The following is a 21,301-nucleotide window of genomic DNA, read 5'->3' on the forward strand; positions in this document are numbered from 1 at the left end:
AACAAGAATAACAAATACTACAATCAAGATTTTATTTTTATCTGTATGAGACACAGAAAACTTAAAGATCTGGCATGACTCAAAACTATGATAGCTGAGGAGATGATAATTTTGTCACTGTCCATCATATATGACAGTGGAAAAGCACTATTTGGCTGTAAATACCAATTTTACTTCTTTTTTCTTACTATGACAATGCATCGCAATTTACAGTTGCCATGTTCAAATTTACACAATGTTCTGTTTTACACTTGCTGAGGCTCAATGCTGACTCAAGCTCTTGCCCAAAGTGATCTGCCACCTTTGACTAGCTACTTCCCCGCCCACCTGTTCTATTACTACAAACATACCTGCTGAGATAAAAATACGCTGAGGATAAAAATAGATTGAAAAGAATGACATCATCTTTATAAATCAATTTAACCCTAACATTAACCCTTTTGAAAACTTCAAAGAGTCCTGATGAAAATAATTTCCATTAGAAAGTCAACACTTAGAATTCTGAACCTGAAAGATACCTTAAAGTTTTTTTGTTGTTTTTTTTTTTTGAGACGGAGTTTTGCTCTTGTCACCCAGGCTGCAGTGCAATGGCACAATCTCGGTTCACTGCAACCACCACCATGGAGCAATTCTCCTGCCTCAGCCTCCTGAGTAGCTGGGATTACCGGCGCCCACCACCACACCCAGCTAATTTTTGTTTTTGTTTTTGTTTTTCAGTAGAGACAGGGTTTCACCATATTGGCCAGGCTGGTCTCGAACTCCTGACCTCAGGTGATCTGCCCACCTCAGCTTCCCAAAGTGCTGGGATTACAGGTATGAGCCACTACAACCAGCAGACCTTAAAGATTTAATATGAGAATTAATGTGTTCCTGGGTAAGAATTACCAAAACAAAACCAGATTCATCAGTTTTTCCATATATCTTATCAGTCATCTATGCAAGGAGGAGAACACCAGAGTGGCTTCAGAGTTCACAAAAGATAGGACTGATTGTAAAGGTGAGCTGTAAAAGCAAACAGTAAGTGACAGCACAGCTAGCTTGTAAGTAAAGGTAACATTCAAATGAAAGAGGGATTTAAAACAATCTAGCCTAGAGGTCAGGTTAACTAATGCCATGTAGAAACTCAGTTATCTGAGAGGCCGGAGCAGGAGGATCACTTGAGCCCAGGAGTTGTATATCCAAAGAGAATGAGAACAGGACAATAACTGAAGACACTGAAACAATTAAGTAGCAGATGAAGGATAAGAGAGGAGGACAAAGGCAACGTGAAAGGGAAACTGCAGTAGGCAAGGGGAGTGGGCAAACTTTTTCAAATAGCATAACACTTTGCAATGAAGACAATTTTCAAATGTTGGTACTTTTTATTTGAGTTCAATGATCTGGTTACCACAGCATGGCAAACTGAAAAAAGTGTGTTTGGGATACTGTTGATTTAACATTTGTATCAAACCACTGCTATCATATTTGTAATAATGAGGGAGTTTATTCCAGAGATTATAGTTACAGTAGAAGTATTTGTGGTAATAATAATCATTCTTATTTTTGTTATTAAAAATACCATTATATAAAAGTACATAGGTTCAATGCAATTTCAATATGTTTCAGTATATTGATCTTTACAAAAAAGTAGAATAGAAGCAGTATTTAGTGCTTTTAAAATTGTTTCCATTTTTAAGTACGAGAAAACTGAGCTTAAAGAAACTGTGATTAATCTCTGCTCAGTTAATAAGTAGAGAGGCAGGACCAGACTCTGGTCTTCCGATTCCCAATTCTGGGTTATTTTTGTAATTAAACAAACAAAAAACAAACCTAAAATCTCTTCCATCTCTAAATCGCTTAGATGTATTCATTATATTAAATCAGCAAATGTGGTTAAAGGATGAAGTGCATTTGTCTCTCTAGGCTTAACCTCACTCGAGGGTGAACCTGAACAACGAACTAGACCTATGCATCTCTTATTAGTGTGGGATCAAGAAAAGATCCAACAAACATATTTCCTTATTTTCTCAGAATTAAGATCAACATTCATTTTGTTTAATGTGCTCATTTTTAAAAAGGAATTTAAAAATCAGGTCAGCATACAAAATCAAGAAACATAAAGCACAAAAGTATAAGCTATATAATTTTTTAAGCCCAAAGCTCAGTCACTGATTTTTGCTTCTCACAGAGTTTTCATTTCAATCTACAAATTTATTTGATTTTCCTCTTTTTGTATGTAACGAGCAAAAGGCAAACATCAAGTTATCCTTCAAAAAAATGAAGGAATGGTCAAATTCAATAACCAACAAATATTTAGTATCTACTATATAGAGGGTATTGTTTTACTTATAAAGCTAGAAATGTCACAAAGCTGTTTTATTTCTTCTGTGACATTTGATCTTACGGCACAATTATACATTTATAGATATGTTGTAATACTGACCAGTTAACTAAATCACATTGAGGCGAGATCTGCTGTAGCAATTTTAGAAATACTGAGTCCACTCCAGGGCAATTAGAGTCTTCCCAGTTATATCGTATCTCACCTATTGCACAACTATTGTATCTCGACAGCCACATATAGGTCTCAGTGACAGGATTTTGTTATGTACAGACAGCTAACAAAGAACATTATTAAGTTACGGATTTCTTAAACTATATTAACTTAACATTAACCTAAAATGATCTGGCAAGAATTAAAGCATCTAAACTCTCACAGTACTAACACAAAAAGACTATTCTATCCCACCAGTAATCACCCATCTAAAATAAATGAAAATAGGCTGGGCAAGGTGGCTCACACCTGTAATCCCAGCAGTTTGCAAGGCAAGGCAGGCAGATCACCTGGGGTCAGGAGTTAGAGACTAGCCTGACCAACATGGTGAAACCCTGTCTCTACTAAAAATACAAAAATTAGCCAGCCATGGTGGCGCACACCTGTAATCCCACCTATTTGGGAGCCTGAGGCACGAGAATCACTTGAACCTGGGAAGGCAGAGGTTGCAGTGAGCAGAGATCGTGCGGCTGCACTCCAGCCTGGGCAACAGAGCAAGACTCTGCCTCATAAATAAATAAATAAATAAATAAATAAAATTAATGAAAATACTAGCCAAATAAACACATATGAGCAGCCATGGTCGTATGGGCATAACACAACACTGGTTTAACTACTATGTTCCCAAAGTTTGCAACAGTGAGAAAAAAACAAGGATTCATATTGGTGGTGAATTAAGTAACACAATTTCTTGAGGGCAATTTGACAATCATAATAGTATAGTATAACCTTTGACCTAGTAATTCCATTTCTAGGGATTTACCCTAAGGAAATAACACTAGATATGTGTAAATTTAATAATAAGGATATCCAATGCAGAGTGTTCATAAAAGTGAAACACTCTGAACCATTTATTTAGAACTGTAAATGTCTAAGAGTGAACTACAATGAAGTTATTTATATATGTACTGACAAAATATTTTTATGATATATTCTGAGCAAAAATAAAGCAGCTCATAAAAACAGTAAGGACACTATAATACCACTTCTGTTATTTTTTTTTCCCTGTATGTATAAGCCTGTATACCAAAATATTTACAGTGGTTTTGTGTGAATACTGGGATTATAGGTGATTTTCATTTTCTTAACTTTGTTTGGCTCCATTTCTCTAATTTTCTAAACAGTGTGAGTTATTTTTGTAACTAGAAAAAATACTTATTACTATCATGTGCCTTGTGATTTTCACTTTGATCTATATTGATAGGTACTAGGAAGCTGTTATGGGTGGGGTAATGATAAAACACAGAAGGGCAGACCAGGCTAATAAAGAATTGACAATGGGACAAGGTAGGAGAGAAGCAAGCAGGGGCAGACCCTTGAAGAGACCCACTTGATTGTGCCTGTGTCTTTAGTTATTGTCTCGTTCTCAGTCTCTTTTTGGACATATATCATAACTCAATTTCTACCGAGGGATTAGTTAACCTGACCGCTAAGCTGGACAGTTTTAAATCTTAGTTTCATTTAAATTTTACCTTTACTTATAAGCTAGCTTTTCTGACACTCACCTTTTGCGACCCTAGGAAGCCAGTCAGTGTCCAGGAACCAATCCTAACAGAATGGCTGGCCCCCCCACCAGCAGTGTGCAGAAAGGCAGCAGTATCATCACTACGGCTGTTGACTCCAGGTCCCTCCAACACTTAAAGACACAAGGGTAGAGAGAAACTAGCCACTCTCTGGACCCCCTTAGGGATGCCCTGCTACATCTCTGCTGAGCCTCCCTGTCTCCTCCCATGCTCCAATACACGTGTCCCAACTTTCTGATGCTTTAGCTTCTTGATTAATTTACTTGCCCTTTCAAAATGTCCTCTAATTCATTACAGCCTTCCTGGAATTACTGTCTGGCTTCTCAACATTTGATATTAGATGTCCCATAAACAACAGGACTATTATATTAAAACCATGAATTAGATCTGAGCATCCTATTTCTCCCCAAGCCTATTAACAAGATGTTCTACAGGTTGAATCTCATTTAATTTGCCATTTACAGGATAACCTTTCCAGGTATATCTCTCAAGTCCTTCCTGTTATTCTGGATACCTCTTAATATCCATTATGTTGGGGGAAATCATCTGAATGAAGTAAGAAAATTGATTCTGTTTCTTTCCTAATGGAAAAAACTGGAGGAGATAAGAATAGTGCAACCAATTCGTGACTGGACAACATCCTTAAGATGGCTATCTTCCTAAGTGAAATGTGCATGGCCCCACACGATGAAAAGTAATAAATATTTCTGTCTTTGAAATGACAAGATTGAGTGATCAAGGGGTCAGGTAAGAAGATTTCCTATTCTTCGACATTTTGCCATTAGTTTTACAGTGAAAGACAGCTGTCTTTATGCATAGAACTGTCACCAAATGTTCCCAGACTCAGCAGATTAAGCTATCGATGGTTTTCAAGAGAAGAAAAAAAAAAAAAAATCAATCAAAATGAGACTTTTCTGTATTCTACACACATGCAGAAAAGCAAAAAAAAAAAAAAAAAAAAAAAAACAATTTCATGGTGAAGGAAGGAGATATACTTATATGTCACAGCAAGGCCAAGAGTATTTTCAACAAAAATAAAAATCTCCTTTGTCACCTTCATAACATCTCAAAGTCTTACAATGCATAAGAATATGTTAAGTATATACATATGTAACACTAGCCATATGAAATGTCTGACACAAATTTAAATGACCACTGTAATAAAGAATTTGATCTTTTCTTTTTGTATTCTCTGTAGGCTTATGTCAGTAAACTAGAATAAACATGTTATTAAAAGAGAATCAATACGAGGCTTTAAAATATACACTACCACAAAAGGTCAAGCCCTGGTATCGATTTTAATATAACATTTTTTGTGCAGCTTCCCAAAGGATTCTTTTCTAATATTGTTCTTCATTTTTCTCTCACTTTGTTCCCTGACTGGTGAATTTGTTGTTCTTGTCTGCAAAAAGCTGCCCAAAGCAGACTCTGCTGAGTATGTGTCATTCCTATGACAAGCTGCTGGCAAATGAAAAAACAAAAAAGACCAAAACAACAACAACAACAAAAACCAGAACACACAGGTAGTGAGTGGGAGGATAGATACAAGAGGCCAAGAAGCAAGAGATAATCTTCAACTCAAACACACAAGGGCTGGCCACGGTGGCTCACACCTGTAATCCCAGCACTTTGGGAGGCCAAGGCGGGTGGATCACCTGAGGTCAGGAGCTTGAGACCAGCCTGGCCAACATACGACACCCTGTCTCTACTAAAAAATACAAAAATTGGCCAGGCGTGGTGGTGCATGCCTGTAAGCCCAGCTAATTGGGAAGCTGAGGCAGGAGAATCGCTTGAACCCAGGAGGCAAAGGTTGCAGTGAGCCGAGATCATGCCACTGTACTCCAACCTGGGTGACAGTGAGAGACCCTGTCTCAAAAAAAAAAGAAAAAAAGAAAAAAAAAAAGTACAGGAACACACTGAAACTCAGAACAATTTGCCATCCCAGGAAGCTCTGGGCTTTTGCCTTCCCTGGTGCCTGGAGAGAGCCCCAATTCCCAGGAGCCAGGGAGGCCAAGGGGGGCACGAGGAGAAAAAAGATGATCTCTCAGGTTATGACAAAAAAAAACACTGTCACGAAACCAGGGAAAGAGTGCAAAGTTTCAAGATACAAATCCATGTTACGCCAGGCACCTCTTGAATCTAACACACCAAATATTCAAAGGACATCTGGAATCCCTTTGACAAGGTTCATGGGGGCAGAAATATATGCCCAGAGACACAAGAGACTTCCTGACTTCTGTCCCAACAGACAAGGTTTAAAGATTATACAACACACACTCTGGTTCAGTCTCGTGTAAAATGTAAGTGCAAACTACAGTACATGTTGTTCATGTAGTTTCAAATTTTAATTATGTTGTTAGCCAACAATAAAAATACTCTGAAAGCTTAGATGATATTCATACACTGTCAAGTTTCCACTTTTAGACAATGCTCACAAAAATGAAGGAAACTGAGCAACTGTCTCAGGACAGGACCTGAAACCAAAAAACCACTGCTTCTGGAGTTATAAATACAGTCCTCGTATCAGAAAATGAAAGCCAATTAAGCCTACGCAACAGGAAGATATGAATCACAGTCACTTCCTAAGCACTATGAAAATCTGAAGTGTTGGGAGCGGGCTTGGCGTAAAAGAGAACTGGATTTGAACCTGATGCTGCCTCTTGTCAGGGCAAGGTACTTACCCGCTCCAAGCTACTTTTGTAAAGTAAACCTGTAGAAAGCAGAGCTACCACATCCAATTGCTCCCCAGTTTGATGGCAGAGCGGGGGTCACCTGGCCTTGGATCCTGGAGGGGAATATGAGGAGCATCATCTTATAGGCCACAACGCAGGCCAAAGCAGGCTTCATCAGAGGGCTCTTGGGGAGTTCAGAGCTAATATATACAAATATAGGCACAGCACACAGTACACAGTGGACAATCATCAAATGACAGTTGATACTCTCATATGATGATTCTACTGTCTCTTTTGACTTTTGGACAAATTCTATCCCATTTTAATGTATTTAGCCATAACAGTAAAATATTATTGTAATTTAGTATAAAATCCCTTTTTGGTACCTACTACATGATAGACAACGAATTTTGCCCTCATAGACTTTTTTTAACTTTGAGACAGGTCTCACTCTTGTTGCCCAGGCTAAAGTGCAATGATGCGATCTCGGCTACCACAACCTCTGCTTCCCAGGTTTAAGCGATTCTCGTGCCTCAGCTTCCTGAGTAGCTGGGACTGCAGGTGCCTGCCATCATGCCTGGCTAATTTTTGTATTTTTAGTAGAGAGGGGGTTTTGTCATGTTGGCCGAGCTGGTCTTGAACTCCTGACCTCAGGTGATCTGCCCGCCTCGGCCTCCCAAAGTGCTGGGATAACAGGCATGAGCCACCGCGCCTAGCCCTCAGAGACTTTTATATTCCAGTGCAGGACACAAGACAAGAAACAGGAAAAAAAAATACTACAAAGAAACATAAATCAGGAAAAGGACAGCTAGGAAGAGAGAACAGGAAAGAAAGAAGTGTTATTTTAGGCAAAATGACCAGGGAAATCCTCTCTGTAGGGTTATTTGGGAAAAACTGACAGTAAGAGGGAGTCAGCCATGCAAAATACGAAGTGCAAATATTCCGGACAAGGAGCTATAGACACAAACAGGTTTGGCAGCTGAAGTGGCTGAAGTGGCTGAAGTGTTCAATGAGAGGGTGGTAAGATAGGAGGTCCAAGTATCAGAGGGTATAAATGTGTAACAATAGGTAGAGGACTTGAAAGTCAGAGAAAAAGACTTGGACTTTACGCTAAATCGAATGAAGCCATTAGAGGGTTTTAAGCAAAGGAAGTGACGTGATTCAAAATACATTTTTTAAAGCTGACTAATGCTGCTTTGTGAAAAATAGAATCTGGTGGACAAGAATAACCCCATAGAGGTGACTTTTTAATACTACACATGAGAAATGGTAATGGCTTACACCAGGGCTTCTCGGCCTCGGAGCTATATCAACATTTTGAACTGAACAATTCTTTGTCGTAGAGGGGCTGTCCAGTGCACTGTAGTATGTTTAACAGCCTCACTGGCCTCTGCCTATCAGATGCCAGTGGTACTCACAATGTTGGGAAACCTAAAAGGTCTCCAGACATGGCCAGAAGTCCCATGGGGAAGGGAGCAAAATCTCCTGCAGCTGAGAAGCACTGGCTTAGCCTAAGGCGGGGGTGGCAAAGGTGAGAGGTAATTAATTTCTAATATATTTTAAAAGCAGAGACACTAGGACCAATTCACTGGAAAGGGGAAAATAGGGACATAAAGGCAGGAAGAATGAATTTGGAATCATTAATAATAAAAATTATTTAAAAAATTATTTTATCTTAGGACCAAGCTCTGTTGAGAATCTGTCTTTACAGTTAATATTCTTTCTGTTATGTAGAAACACTGACATTTATTTATTTATTTATCTATTTATTTATTTATTTATACCTGACATTGATTGACTGATTAATTGATTGATTGATTGATTGATTGAGACAGAGTATTGCTTTGTCACCCAGGCTGGAGTGCAGTGGCATGATCTCAGCTCACTGTAACCTCAGAAAGTTGATGAGGGTTACAGAAAGTTGATGTTACCTTCAACTTTCTGTTACCCTCAATTTTCTGTTAGACTAGCATTAGCCACATTTTCAGTAGTTTGAGGAGAGGGCTTTTCTAAGGCAAACTATGTAAGGCAAACCTATGTAGGGCTAAATAACGTAAGTTACAGAAACTCACTTAGGTTCCTTTTCTTTAATTCTATAAAAACTGAATTGTACAGCTGACAGATACATTCATAAAGAAATGCACAATTTCCAACATATTACAGCTAAATCTAGAGTAATATTAATTTTTACCCACCATTTGACAGTATTTTGACAGTTTTATTTCAAAACATAGTCATGTGAGTTAAAAAACAAAACACAAAAAGTCCTTTCATTTGTGAAATTCTTTTCAATCTAAATTCCTTATTTATTGAGCTCCATAATTAAGGCATAGTCTACTGGTAAAACCTATAAAACATAAATCTACAGGCCAGACACGATGGCTCACGTCTGTAATCCTAACACTTTGGGAAGCCAAGGCAGGCAGATGGCTTGAGCCTAAGAGTTCGAGACCAGCCTGGGTAACAAGGTGAATTCCTGCCTCTAACAAAAATACAAAAATTAGGCAGACATGATGGCATGCACCTGTAGTCCCAGCTACTCAGGAGGCTAAGGTGAGAGGATGGCTTGAGTCTGGGAGACAGAGGGTGCAATGGGATGAGATTGCTCCACTGCACTCCAGCATGGACGACAGAGCCAAATCCTGTCTCAAAACTAAGAAAGAAAAGAAAGGAGGAAAGGGGAAGGAAGGGGAGGGGAGGGGAGGAGAAGGGAGGGGAGGGGAGGAGAAGGGAGGGGAGGGGAGGAGAAGGGAGGGGAGGGGAGGAGAAGGGAGGGGAGGGGAAGAGAAGGGAGGGGAGGGGAGGAGAAGGGAGGGGAGGGGAGGGGAGGAGAAGGGAGGGGAGGGGAGGGGAGGGGAGGGGTTACCTTCAGTAACCACATCAAAAGAAGGTCGGGGGAGGGGAGGGGTTACCTTCAGTAACCACATCAAAAGAAGGTCAGGGCCAGGCGTGGTGGCTAACGCCTGCAATCCCACCACTTTGGGAGGTCAACGTGGGTGGATCAACTGAGGTCAGGAGTTTGAGACCAGCCTGGCCAACACAACGAAACCCCGTCTCTACTAAAAATACAAAAATCATATGGGTGTGGTGGCGGGTGCCTGTAATCCCAAGTACTCAGGAGGCTGAGGCAGGAGAATCGCTTGAACCCGGGAGGCAGAGGTTGCAGTAAGCCAAGATCATGCCACTGCACTCCAGCCTGGGCAACAGAACAAGACTCCATCTCAAAAAAAAAAAAAAAAAGAGCATTCAGACAGACATATAATACATAACATTACTGCTGGATCAGAAAATAATTTAGCCTCTGAAACACAATCTAATTGAGTGATGGTAAGTATGGGTGGCTCCAGATGCAGACTGCCTGCGTTCAAATTCCATCTCCTCTGCTTTCTGGCTATGTGGCTATAAGCAAGTGACCTCTGGGTTTCAGCTACCTCATCTACAAAGTGAGGAGACCAGCAGGTCAAAACCTGCCCCATAAGGCTGATACGAAGGTTAAATAATCACATGTGCAAAGGGCTTGGACCAGTGCTTAGGACAAAGGAAGTATTCAAAACTGTTAGCTATTACTATTACAAATGATTACTTACTATTACATATTATTACTATTAGTAATATTACTTTTCTTAGGCAAAATCTTCTTAAATGGCATTTATTATCAGATAGACAGTCTACTTGAAACTATATATGCTGACATGGGAAGAGAGATCACAATATATGACTGAGTAGAAAAAAGCACATTACATAATATGCTCATTTTGTTTTAAAAAAACAAAATGATAAGTAATCTAGGGTATGAATGTATAAATGATTTTGGAGAGGGCAAGAATAAGGGAAAAGAGGGAGAAAGAAAACTATTCATCTGTATTTCCTTTAATAGGTATGTATTTCCCTGGTAATTTTCTTTTCTTTTTTTTTTTTTTTTTAAACAAACCAACACAATATCCATGTTTTCAGTTGTTTGAGGAATGACCTATCCATGTCAAACCTACCTGGTTCTGTAGAAATAATGAAACAGTTGCAGAAACTCTGTTGGATAAGGGTTTCTTAACTAGTAGACACTTGTCACATCGGTGATTTCAGTTGACTTTGGTGGGGTACTTTTTTGGTATCATTTGGTTTTAATCCATCAAACCCATCAGGAAGTCAAAATGCACTGTAATTTACAGATTTTTGTGAGATTTTTGTTTTAATCTAAATCGATATTGACAAAATGGCACCAAGAAACAGGAATTTAAAAGATCCATTCTGAGAAGTTGTGAAGAAACTTGAATTTAAATCATGATTGAAACATTTACATGGTTAATCTGTGTTTTAATGCTTTATACCTGACACCTAAATCACACTAAAATTGTTTGGGGGATAACTCAAAAAAAGAAAGAAAAAAAAAAAAAACCTTTCAAATGAAATGGCTGCAGCCTCGAGGATTCAGATTGTTTTTATGTAAGGAAGCAATTGTAAATAGCATATAAGTAACAATTGCTCCCATCGTGGCTGAATATTTTGACAGAGAAATTCAATATTCTATTTCCAATGGCAAACTGTCCCAACAGCTAAGTTTTTAATTGATTTCAAAACATCTAAGTTTGTAGACCAAATGAGATGACTTTGACTATTCATACAAAAGGCTAATAAATACTAAAAACAAACACTATAAGCCAAAAACCCAGCATATCAAGCAACACAAATACATAAAATAACAGAATGAGCCAGTCTTCCATTTTAAAAAAACAAAAGTCTGAGAATGAATATAGGGAGAAATGTAAAAATTTTTCCCCTCTGCAACCATTAATTAAAGTAATTCCTGCACTTCTTTATTGCTTCCTAACTCCAAGAAAGAGGTTAACAAATTCCCCCATCGTGAAAGGTGCCCAAGTTGCTCCACTGAACTCAGGAAATCGCTAATGAGCACACACGTGTCTCACTGACCAGCAGCAGATCCTCAACTTTAAAGTTCATAAGGCAGAGTACTAGCTGCTCCACATACTCCCCACTGTGCCATTAAGAAAAATGTCCCAATCTTAAGCTAACAAGAACTGAACTCATGAGAAATTTAAACTGCCACTGTCACTGAAAATGTGCACAAACAAGCATTTAAAAGTCAGGTATAGGGCCGGGAGCAGTGAGTGACTCAAGCCTGTAATCCCAACAGTTTTGGAGGCTGAGGCAGGTGGATCACTTGAGGTCAGGAGTTTGAGACCAGCCTGTCTAACATGGTGAAAACCTGTCTCTGTTAAAAATACAAAAAATTAGCTGGGCGTGGTGGCACACACCTGTAATCCCAGCTACTTGGGAGGCTGAGGCAGGAGAATCACTTGAATCCAGGAGGTGGAGGTTGCAATGAGCTGAGATTGTGCCACGGCACTCCAATCTGGGCGACAGAGCCAGATGATGTCTCAATAAATAAATAAATACATACATATATACATAAATACATAAATAAAGTCAGGGATCGCATACATAACAAAAAGAATATTAACTGTAAAGACAGGTTCTCAAGACAGCTTGGTCCTAAGATACAAGAATTTTTTTAAATACTGTACAGAGTAGCTGTCTAGATCTAATAACCAGTAACACAAAACAGAGGTCATTTTTAAGAGACCTTTTATTTACTAAAGGTTTAGAAGAGAAAATCCAAGTAACTGTTTGATACTTCTTCCCACAATTGTAAATGAAAGACTTTAAAGAAGGTATTCCCTGTTCATACAGAAAGTAATACTGTAGGGTGTTTCAATGCAAACACTTGGATTCAAATCCGAGCCCCACCACTTACTTGATAGATATGACCTTGGTGTATTTCTCTGTTCTTGCATCACTATAAAGAAATACATGAGGCTGTATAATTGGTAAAGAAAAGGTGTTTAATTGGCTCACGGTTCTGCAGGCTGTACAAGAAGCATGGCAGCATCTGGGGAGGCCTCAGGAAACTTTCAATTACGGCAGAAGGGCAAGACGAAGTAGGCACATCTTTTATGGCCAGAGTAGGAGGAAGAGAGAAAGGGGAGAGGGACTACATACTTTTAAACAACCAGATCTCATGAGAAATCTATCACAAGAACAGCCTTAGGGGGATGGTGCTAAACCATTAGAAACCACACCCATGATCCAATCACCACCTACAGGCCCCACTTCCAGCATTGGGGATTACATTTCAACATGAGATGTGGGTGGGGACACACAACCAAACCATATCACTTGGTAAGTTTCTTACCCTGTTTCCTCATTTATAAAATGAGGATAACAGTAATGCCGACCCAATACAGGTGTTATATAGCTGAAATGAATGAAAATATATAAAATGCTTAGAGCAGTACTCAGCACACAGTAAGTAAGAGATGACACCTGTGTTTGTTAATGTTTGTACATTGTAGTTAGGCATGTGGGTCCTATACTCTGAAATCGTTTTCACAGATTAGATGTGACTCCAGTGTGCATGTTCTATATGTGTACATCTGTATCAAACCGCAAGGAAAGTTTTCAAAGACAAATGACAACTGCTTCTGAATAAGAATGGGATACAAAAGAACATGGTTCTCTCAATAAAGTATTAAACAGAAATTTAAGATGGGCTACTCCTGTTTAACAGTTTGCTCCAACCAAGAAAAGAAGTGGGGTAAGGTTATTACTTAAACAGGAGAAAGTGCCAATGTTTGGAAGTATTATAATCCGGAGAGAAAATTTACACTGGATTTACAACTATGTTGCCCACGTTCCTTTTCAGCTTGAGGCTATATTGGCAAAGCTATGAAGGTCAGGAGGGGAAACAGGGACTCTCTCTGAATATTCTCCAGTATTTCCAGATACTGCACAGAAGGACCTCACACTCTTCTCCAGTGTTCTTAACACAGCATTACCAACAGGATCAACAGATGGCTTCCAGAAGGCCCAGGACTAAGAAACAGCCAGGGCTAGGCCCAGCCTATGTGGACCACTGCCCATAAATACGGACTTCCGGATTAAGGAAATCAACAACAGCCCACTGTCCACCCACCTTTTAAAACAGAAACAGAATCGAGTCTATTAAACAAATGCTCTTTGGGTAAGGAAAATACACTCCTCAGACAAAAAGTGTCCAAATTTGAGAGAAAATGATCTTGATCAAAGTTTTCTTGAAGAAAGCGCCAGTTAGCACAAGCGCCTGGGTCTTTAGGAGGGAAAAAGAAGAAAATGGGCTGACACGGTACTAAGTCCCTAGTCCTAGCTTTAACCAATCAGCACTTAAATCAGCTTTACTTTGGGTTCCATGTTGCATTCCCTTTGAAAAATGTTTATGTAAAGATGAGAGCCTATATGATTCTATCACTTCAGCAAAAGACTGGGTAGAGCTATGCGGCAGGCCATTTCTAATCTAGTTCTGCTGCTAACTGAAAAACATTACCTGTGTCTAACTCAGTCATCTGTTTTTATAAATCAGTGATAATACTGACAATAAACATTAATCATTTATGCAAGGAATAATAAATGACTGAGTACATTACAACTCCACATGCCCAGGCCAAAAAGTAATGGAGACACTTCAACAAGGCTATTACAGCTATAGAACACTGAGAAACCATTTCCTAGAAACTTCCAAATGCAGAAATCAACTTTGGCACAAACGATTTCAAACACCGCCCTTCACGAGAGAAAACACTATAATTACTGTCAAAAGAAACATGTGAACAAGAAGTGGTCAAATATCACTGCTGCTATTACAGCCAGTAAAAAAGTTAGATGTCTATGGCATGCTTGATTGACTCTGGTTTTCCAGGTTTGATATTAACATGTAACAGTATCTTCTCAAACAGGATTTACAACAGTGTAGCATCAGTAGGAAAGAAAATTGGATTTGGAAAAAGAAAGAAAACAATGAGAATAAAACAGAGCTGGAAAATCCAAATTTCTATCATTGTTGGTTATAAAAAAGCAGTCGACTATTAAAAATAGAAAAGTGCCACTTGAAGAAAAACAATGAAAGTAGCAGATGGCACAAGATTCCAATACCTAATACATACACAGCACTTCCAATCATCTTCCAGTGAAAAATACTGGGTGGCTAGGACGTGTTCTTCCTACTACATTCAGAACTGGTTAGGTCTCTTTATCAACTGGTAAACAGAATAAAATGGAAAAGTATGAGTATAACAAACAGCAACACAATAAAGCATTAAAAAAACAGCAAAAATAGGATTAATAAGAAAAATAATCTAAAATAGTGGGACTTCTATACTACAGAAGGCTCTCTTAAATGTTGGAGTATATAAAGGAATATTTTGGAAATAATGCCAACAAACTGTCTACTACCTCCACTGAAGCCTAATGAGCCTGGGAAATATGCTCACATCACAGCAGGATGGTATAGGTAACACCTGGACATCAGTTGTGTGTCGCTAAAGAGTTACAACTCAAATTTCTGCAATAACCTTCTTTGCAACTATTTATAAATTACAAGAAGTGAAATTCATTTGCCTATGTCAGTTGTGACTGCATTGAGAATATACTGATTGCTAACTGATCTCATAAGATCATTTCAAAACTATGCCTTTATAAGCCTTGATCAATACTAATTATCAATAGTACTCATTTCTTGAAAATTTTTTTAATTACTATATACCTAGAAATTACATGCAGGTTGAAGGTATGTAATTTTCATAACTGTGTAATTTCTGTCTATGACAGGAAAACGAGTGTACAACACTATACTAAATTAAAAGAAAGATTTATAAGACAAGTATCTACAGTCTCTGGTCAGTAGCCAATTTCAAAGACATAATTTAAGTTTTTACTTTAATATAGAATAGATATATGCCCACATACATAATATAGAACTGCACCCTTCTAGAAAAAAAGGCTATCATGATTTTCCAGACCCAGTGATTCATTCAACTGAACAAATACTTGTGAGACTTTACTATGTGAAAAGAGCCATGCTAGGTGCATGATTTCTTTTTTTTTTTTTTTTTTGAGATGGAGTTTCGCTCTTATTGCCCAGGCTGGAGTACAGTGGCGCGATCTCAGGTCACTGCAACCTCCGTCTCCCAGGTTCAAGCGATTCTTCTGTCTCAGCTTCCCGAGTAGCTGGGATTACAAGCATGTGCCACCACACCCGGCTAATTTTGTATTTTTAGTAGAGATGGGGTTTCACCATGTTGGTCAGGCTGGTCTCAAACTCCTGACCTCAGGTGATCTGCCCACCTCGGCCTCCCAAAGTGCTGGGATTACAGGCATGAGCCACCATGCCCAGTCACGTGATTTCTTATATTATGTATTTTAAACATAATGTTACCCACAAAACCCTGTTTGTTTCAGGACTCCTTCCTCCTCCTTTTTTCTGCTTTTTCTTTTGCCTTTTTCTTTCTGCCTTTGAAAAAGGCAGAACATATGTAATAATAAAATCAAGATAAATTATCATATATAATGAACTTAAACAGATGGTACCATCCCTATAAATTTCACCATTACCATGAGAAACTAAAAGGTACAAATGAGTTTTAAGCCCTTGTTTGATGGTATCAACAATGCTATCAATGGAAAAATAAATGAACTACACTATACTCTAACCCAGATGGTTGATAAAATTTATGACTAACTTATTAAACCACTCATTAAACCAAATTGATTATTTTAAGTCTTACAAATCTAATGTAACTTTCCAAATAACTAAAAGTGAGGGAAAAATCTCAACTAATGTATACTGAAAAATAGCAAGCAAGTAATCTTGGTTGACGTACAGTTAGTTCCAACATTAAGCAGTTATTCCCTTTCTTCTTGGTTTCTTGAAAAAACAAAATATTATAACTGAAACACTTTCACTTGCCTTTATAGGTAAAGACGTGAAATTCAAATGCCAAAGGTCAGAGGTCAGAAGTAGTCACATTTTTCTTGCTGTTAAAGACTGACTTTTGGAGGTAGGGCACAGGGGAGAAGTAAATCACATTTTCAAAGTCTATACTCAAACTATAGCATATTATGTCTTGCTATATTGGCCTACACAGTTACAACACAATATGGTCAGCTATAATCCAAACACACCATTGAGTATCACAGCAAAAACAGACTGCTGACAAGAGGCATTTACTCTGGATTCTCGGTACACTGAGTAACTATTCTGTCTACTAGATGTTTTGATAAGCAAAACCATGATTTCAAATTAGACCCAAAAATTTTAGTGTGTGAACTAATCTGTCAGTGATTTCTGGGGGGCATGATTGTGGAAGCAAATCACTTAAGATCCCCATAAAACAGGATAAATCTATGATAAAATGAATTGGGAGTCCATATGTAAATGTTTTGTGAAAATGAAAATATAACCTATATAGTCAACATGCTGATAATTAGCACCTGTACTGTCACGATGGCCTTAGTGAGAAACCTCCTCTAAGGCAACTTTTAAGTATAGAGGTCTGCACAGATTTAGGAGTGGAGATTTAAAGGGGTTGGGGTAAATTTTAGATGACCTAATGAAATATGGTCAGTTTCAATGATTTTGAATGGAATCTAAATGTATGTGGCCCTACCAGTCACAGATGCCTAAAAACGGCTTTTGCATTAAGTAGAAGGTAAAGCAAGACATTCAAGAAGTAATTCCAAGTTGACAGATTTTATGGTCTGGAGTGTATATGGACTGCATTTTATCAATTCTAGAATGCATATTTTTTCACGTTTTCACAAACCTAAAAGCATCTGAAAATTGCTATCTGCCAGGCGGCAGTCCTGCTGCTGTTGTCATAGCTTGCACAGAAGCATCAAAATTTGCAGAACTGATGTCAGCAGCTTGGAAAAATTCCAGGAACAAGAGTGGAGTAATCTTTTAAGGAATATTGTGTCACCGAGGTTTTGACGGCATAGAATATGATATTGTGTGTAAAAACAAAGACATTAAACCCTGAGTCCAAACGTGATCCAGAACAATTAAATTCAATGTAGGCTGGTTTGAAGAATACCTTAGCCCTGGGTTTCTCACTATTGGTACAACCGACATTTTGAGCCAAATACCTTAGCCCTGGGTTTCTCACTATTGGTACAACCGACATTTTGAGCCAAATACCTTAGCCCTGGGTTTCTCACTATTGGTACAACTGACATTTTGAGCCAAACAATTCTTTTTTGGTGGGGAGAGAATGAATGGGGGGGGCGGGCAGCGGCAGGAGGTAAGGACTGTCATGTGCATTACAGAATGTTAAACAGCATCCCTGGCCTCCATCCACTAGATGCCAATAACACTTGACAAGTTGTAACAACCAAAAATGTCTCCAAACATGGTAAAATGCCGCCTGGGGACCAAATGCTCTCCCAGCTGAGAACCACTGCCTTAATCAATTTATTTTGCTTCCTTTTTCCTTCTTATGAATATACATATGTTGGCCAGGTGTGGTGGCTCAAGCCTGTAATCCCAGCACTTTGGGAGGCCGAGGCGGGTGGATCACAAGGTCAGGAGATCGAGACCATCCTCACTAACACGGTGAAACCCTGTATCTACTAAAAATACAAAAAATTAGCCGCGCATGGTGGCAGGCGTCTGTAGTCCCAGCTACTCGGGAGGCTGAGGCAGGAGAATGGCGTGAACCCGGGAGGCGGAGCTTGCAGTGAGCTGAGATCGCGCCCCTGCACTCCAGCCTGGGCGACAGAGCAAGACTCCATCTCAAAAAAAAAAAAAAAAAAAAATATACACACACACACACACACACACATATGTTTTCAAAAATTCAAAATTAATGTTAATGAACTGTTTCAATAAGAAAATCCTAAGAGATAAAGTACTGTGTTAAAACTTGCAGCAATATTTTTCATAGGGTACATCAAATACACTAAAATCTTAAAATCAGTGGCATGCAAAGAAATTCAGCCACCCAGCATCCGTTCCCCCTCCTTATGGGATGCTCGTCATGATTTTCTGGTGGGGAACTATTTCCTCACCACACACAGTTTTAGAAATATCCGGTCTTCCTCTTGCTAACGGTTCTCTAAGTCTTCCATTTGTTTCTTTTGAGCTATATATCCTTTACACTCCTAAAAATTTCCTTGCTTTCTAAGCTAATCAGAGTTAACTTTCAGTCTTCCAACTAAATAAATCTAACTGAAACAAAGTGCTTATTTCAACTATGCTGATAGAAGACATTTTGGAATATTTCCCTGCCATAAAATTCACAGGCCTGTTTAAAATTGTACTACTTTTCCTCACCACTCATCACGTGTGTAGAGCGACTAGAGGTGTACATGAAACAAGAATTGTTAAAACTATGTCATGGGGTATGGAGATTGACTATACTCCATTTTTCATGGAACTTTAAAATTTCCATTTAAAAAGGGTTACAACGATAATAGCTATTCTATAAAGAAAAATATCACAATCGAAATTAATTCCAAAGTCCTTGTCAAACAAGTTTCTTCAAAACATATGTAGATGCCTATGTCCAGATATTAAGTGCTTGAGAACTGGTCAACAGGTTTGTGTGCATTTGGAGGGAAAAAAGAGAAAACCTGGCACACAGGACACATACCGTATGAGTAACAGTACAAAGGCAAGAGGAGCCATTTTCTAAAACTGCCTACAAATCTCGATTCAATTCAGGTAACACATACAATAATATATACATGTTCTGTGACTTCAAAAAGTTGCTGCTAAAAGACTGCACACGAAACTTTCTTAATGCTGTTTCTGAAGTTTCTTCTCTGGTAGAAAAAAAGAAAGAAAAAAATACTATTGATTCTTCCAAGAACTATCATATAGATGAACACACATTTTTTGCCAAGATTTGACAGCTGAAAGTTTTCATGAAGGAGGCTTCAAACAAAACATTGTTTAAAAAGAAAAAATAATATAAAGGCCGCACCATCCTCTGCTCTCCTTAAAGGTGACAGAAAATAAATTCTTTATCAATAGTCATTTGTCCAGGTTACAGCTAGGCTGCCAACCCCCTTCCACCTGAGATATGAAATTGGCTTTCACTGGCGCCTTTTACTCATCTGCCCTTTCCCTTTCATGAGCCAAGGCAGAGCAAATGGAAGCTGAATAATGAAGAAGAAGAAGAAGAAGGAAAAAAAAAAAAAACACAGTGAGAGTTATTTTAACAAAAAGCCTGCACCATATGGAGTGCAGGGAAGACCAAAAAAAAAAAAAAAAACTACGTGAAATATAATAAGCAAAGTAAATATGAGAATCTAACCAAAAAATCCCTATTAAAATAAAACTCAATTAAAAATAACAAAATTTCAAAGACAAGAAATTCTACCATAACGTATTGATTCTCTTTGCTTCTTAATGAAAGTAATCTGAATGTTTTTTGTGAATATTTAAACTTCACTATCTAATTATATAGTCTATCAACCTAACCCAATTAAATAATTATAAAGCACTGCATGGGAAACTGTGGAAATACACGCAGACCTTTCTGGCAGTACTAATTACGTCTTGATTTTTTAAATCGTAAGTCATAAGCCTTCTCTATTTCCTGAGAAAATGGCAGTCTTAATCTAAAATTCATATTCTGTATATTTTGTGCAAATTGGGAGTTAGCTTAGCAGTTTGTCAAAAGAAATATTAAAGCATAATTTTTCACAACCCTCATTTTAAAGATGAAATACTTAAGGCTCAAAGAGGTTAAATTATATGGTGAAGGTCCTATGGCCAGTGAGGACTACAATCCAATTCAAAGATTCCTTACCTCCAGATCTCTCAAGCAAAATAGTTGGGCAGTTCAAAACAAAACAAATACAAACTAAGCATCCGCTCGGTGGCAAGCATGTGTTTGGTGCTCACAGTAAAAAGACATTCACATGATCATGTAATCATAATTCTCTAAGCTATATGCAAACTCCAGAAATAGTACAGATGGGAAGCACTTTATCTTAGATTAAAATGTTTTCCCATCTTTTTATGAATAAGTACATACTCTAAAACTTCAAAAAGTAGTATTTAAAAAAATGTTTTTTTAAAATCACTTCATGGTGTTTTTTTTCAGTGAGTAGTTCGTCAACATCTTTTTGAATCAGCACATAGGGCTATAACTGACGGTCTAGTGTTCCGTCGCAGGCATGTACCGTAATTAATTCAGCCCGTCCTCCAGGATGGTCGGTTTGGATTGCTTCCAATTTTCTACTGGTATAAAAACACTTCAATGAACATTCTTTTAGCTGTTGTTATTAGTAGTATTAATAATGGCAACAATCAGATGGAAGTGTGTGCAGAGGAAAAAATCTCAAGCAATAAAATGTTAAAAAGCAGTTAACTTTAGAAGATGGAAATAGGATTTTTATTTCCAACCTTACTTATATCTGTAACATCCTAATTCTTTTAAGTGAACAAAATAATAATTAGTGCTATTTGTTAATCCAGGCACTATGTATCACACATGATATTCATCATGAGCCAAAATATTTACTTTAGTGTCTGTAGCAAGCAATGTAATTTTCAATCATGAGTACATTCGCTGATCGACTGGGAAATTCCTGGAGAATCTTCAAAAATTCGTTCTCACATATTGAGAAAACAGGGCTCAATATTCAAGCAACCAGTACAAGAGATATAATGGTAATTCACAGTCAGCTTTGGGAAGCAGCTAACCCAAGGCTCTAAGAGGCACAATCTAAAACCAAAA

The 21,301-nt window shown here is 38.2% G+C and overlaps 1 protein-coding gene across 2 annotated transcripts in view; it reads right to left on the minus strand.

Moving 5' to 3' along the window:
- CHCHD3 (coiled-coil-helix-coiled-coil-helix domain containing 3) overlaps positions 1-21,301 on the minus strand; it is a 298,991-nt gene that overhangs the window by 218,119 nt on the left and 59,571 nt on the right. The window lies entirely within an intron of this gene.

This window comes from Chlorocebus sabaeus, chromosome 21 (assembly GCF_047675955.1).
Source record: "Chlorocebus sabaeus isolate Y175 chromosome 21, mChlSab1.0.hap1, whole genome shotgun sequence".
NCBI lineage: Eukaryota > Metazoa > Chordata > Mammalia > Primates > Cercopithecidae > Chlorocebus > Chlorocebus sabaeus.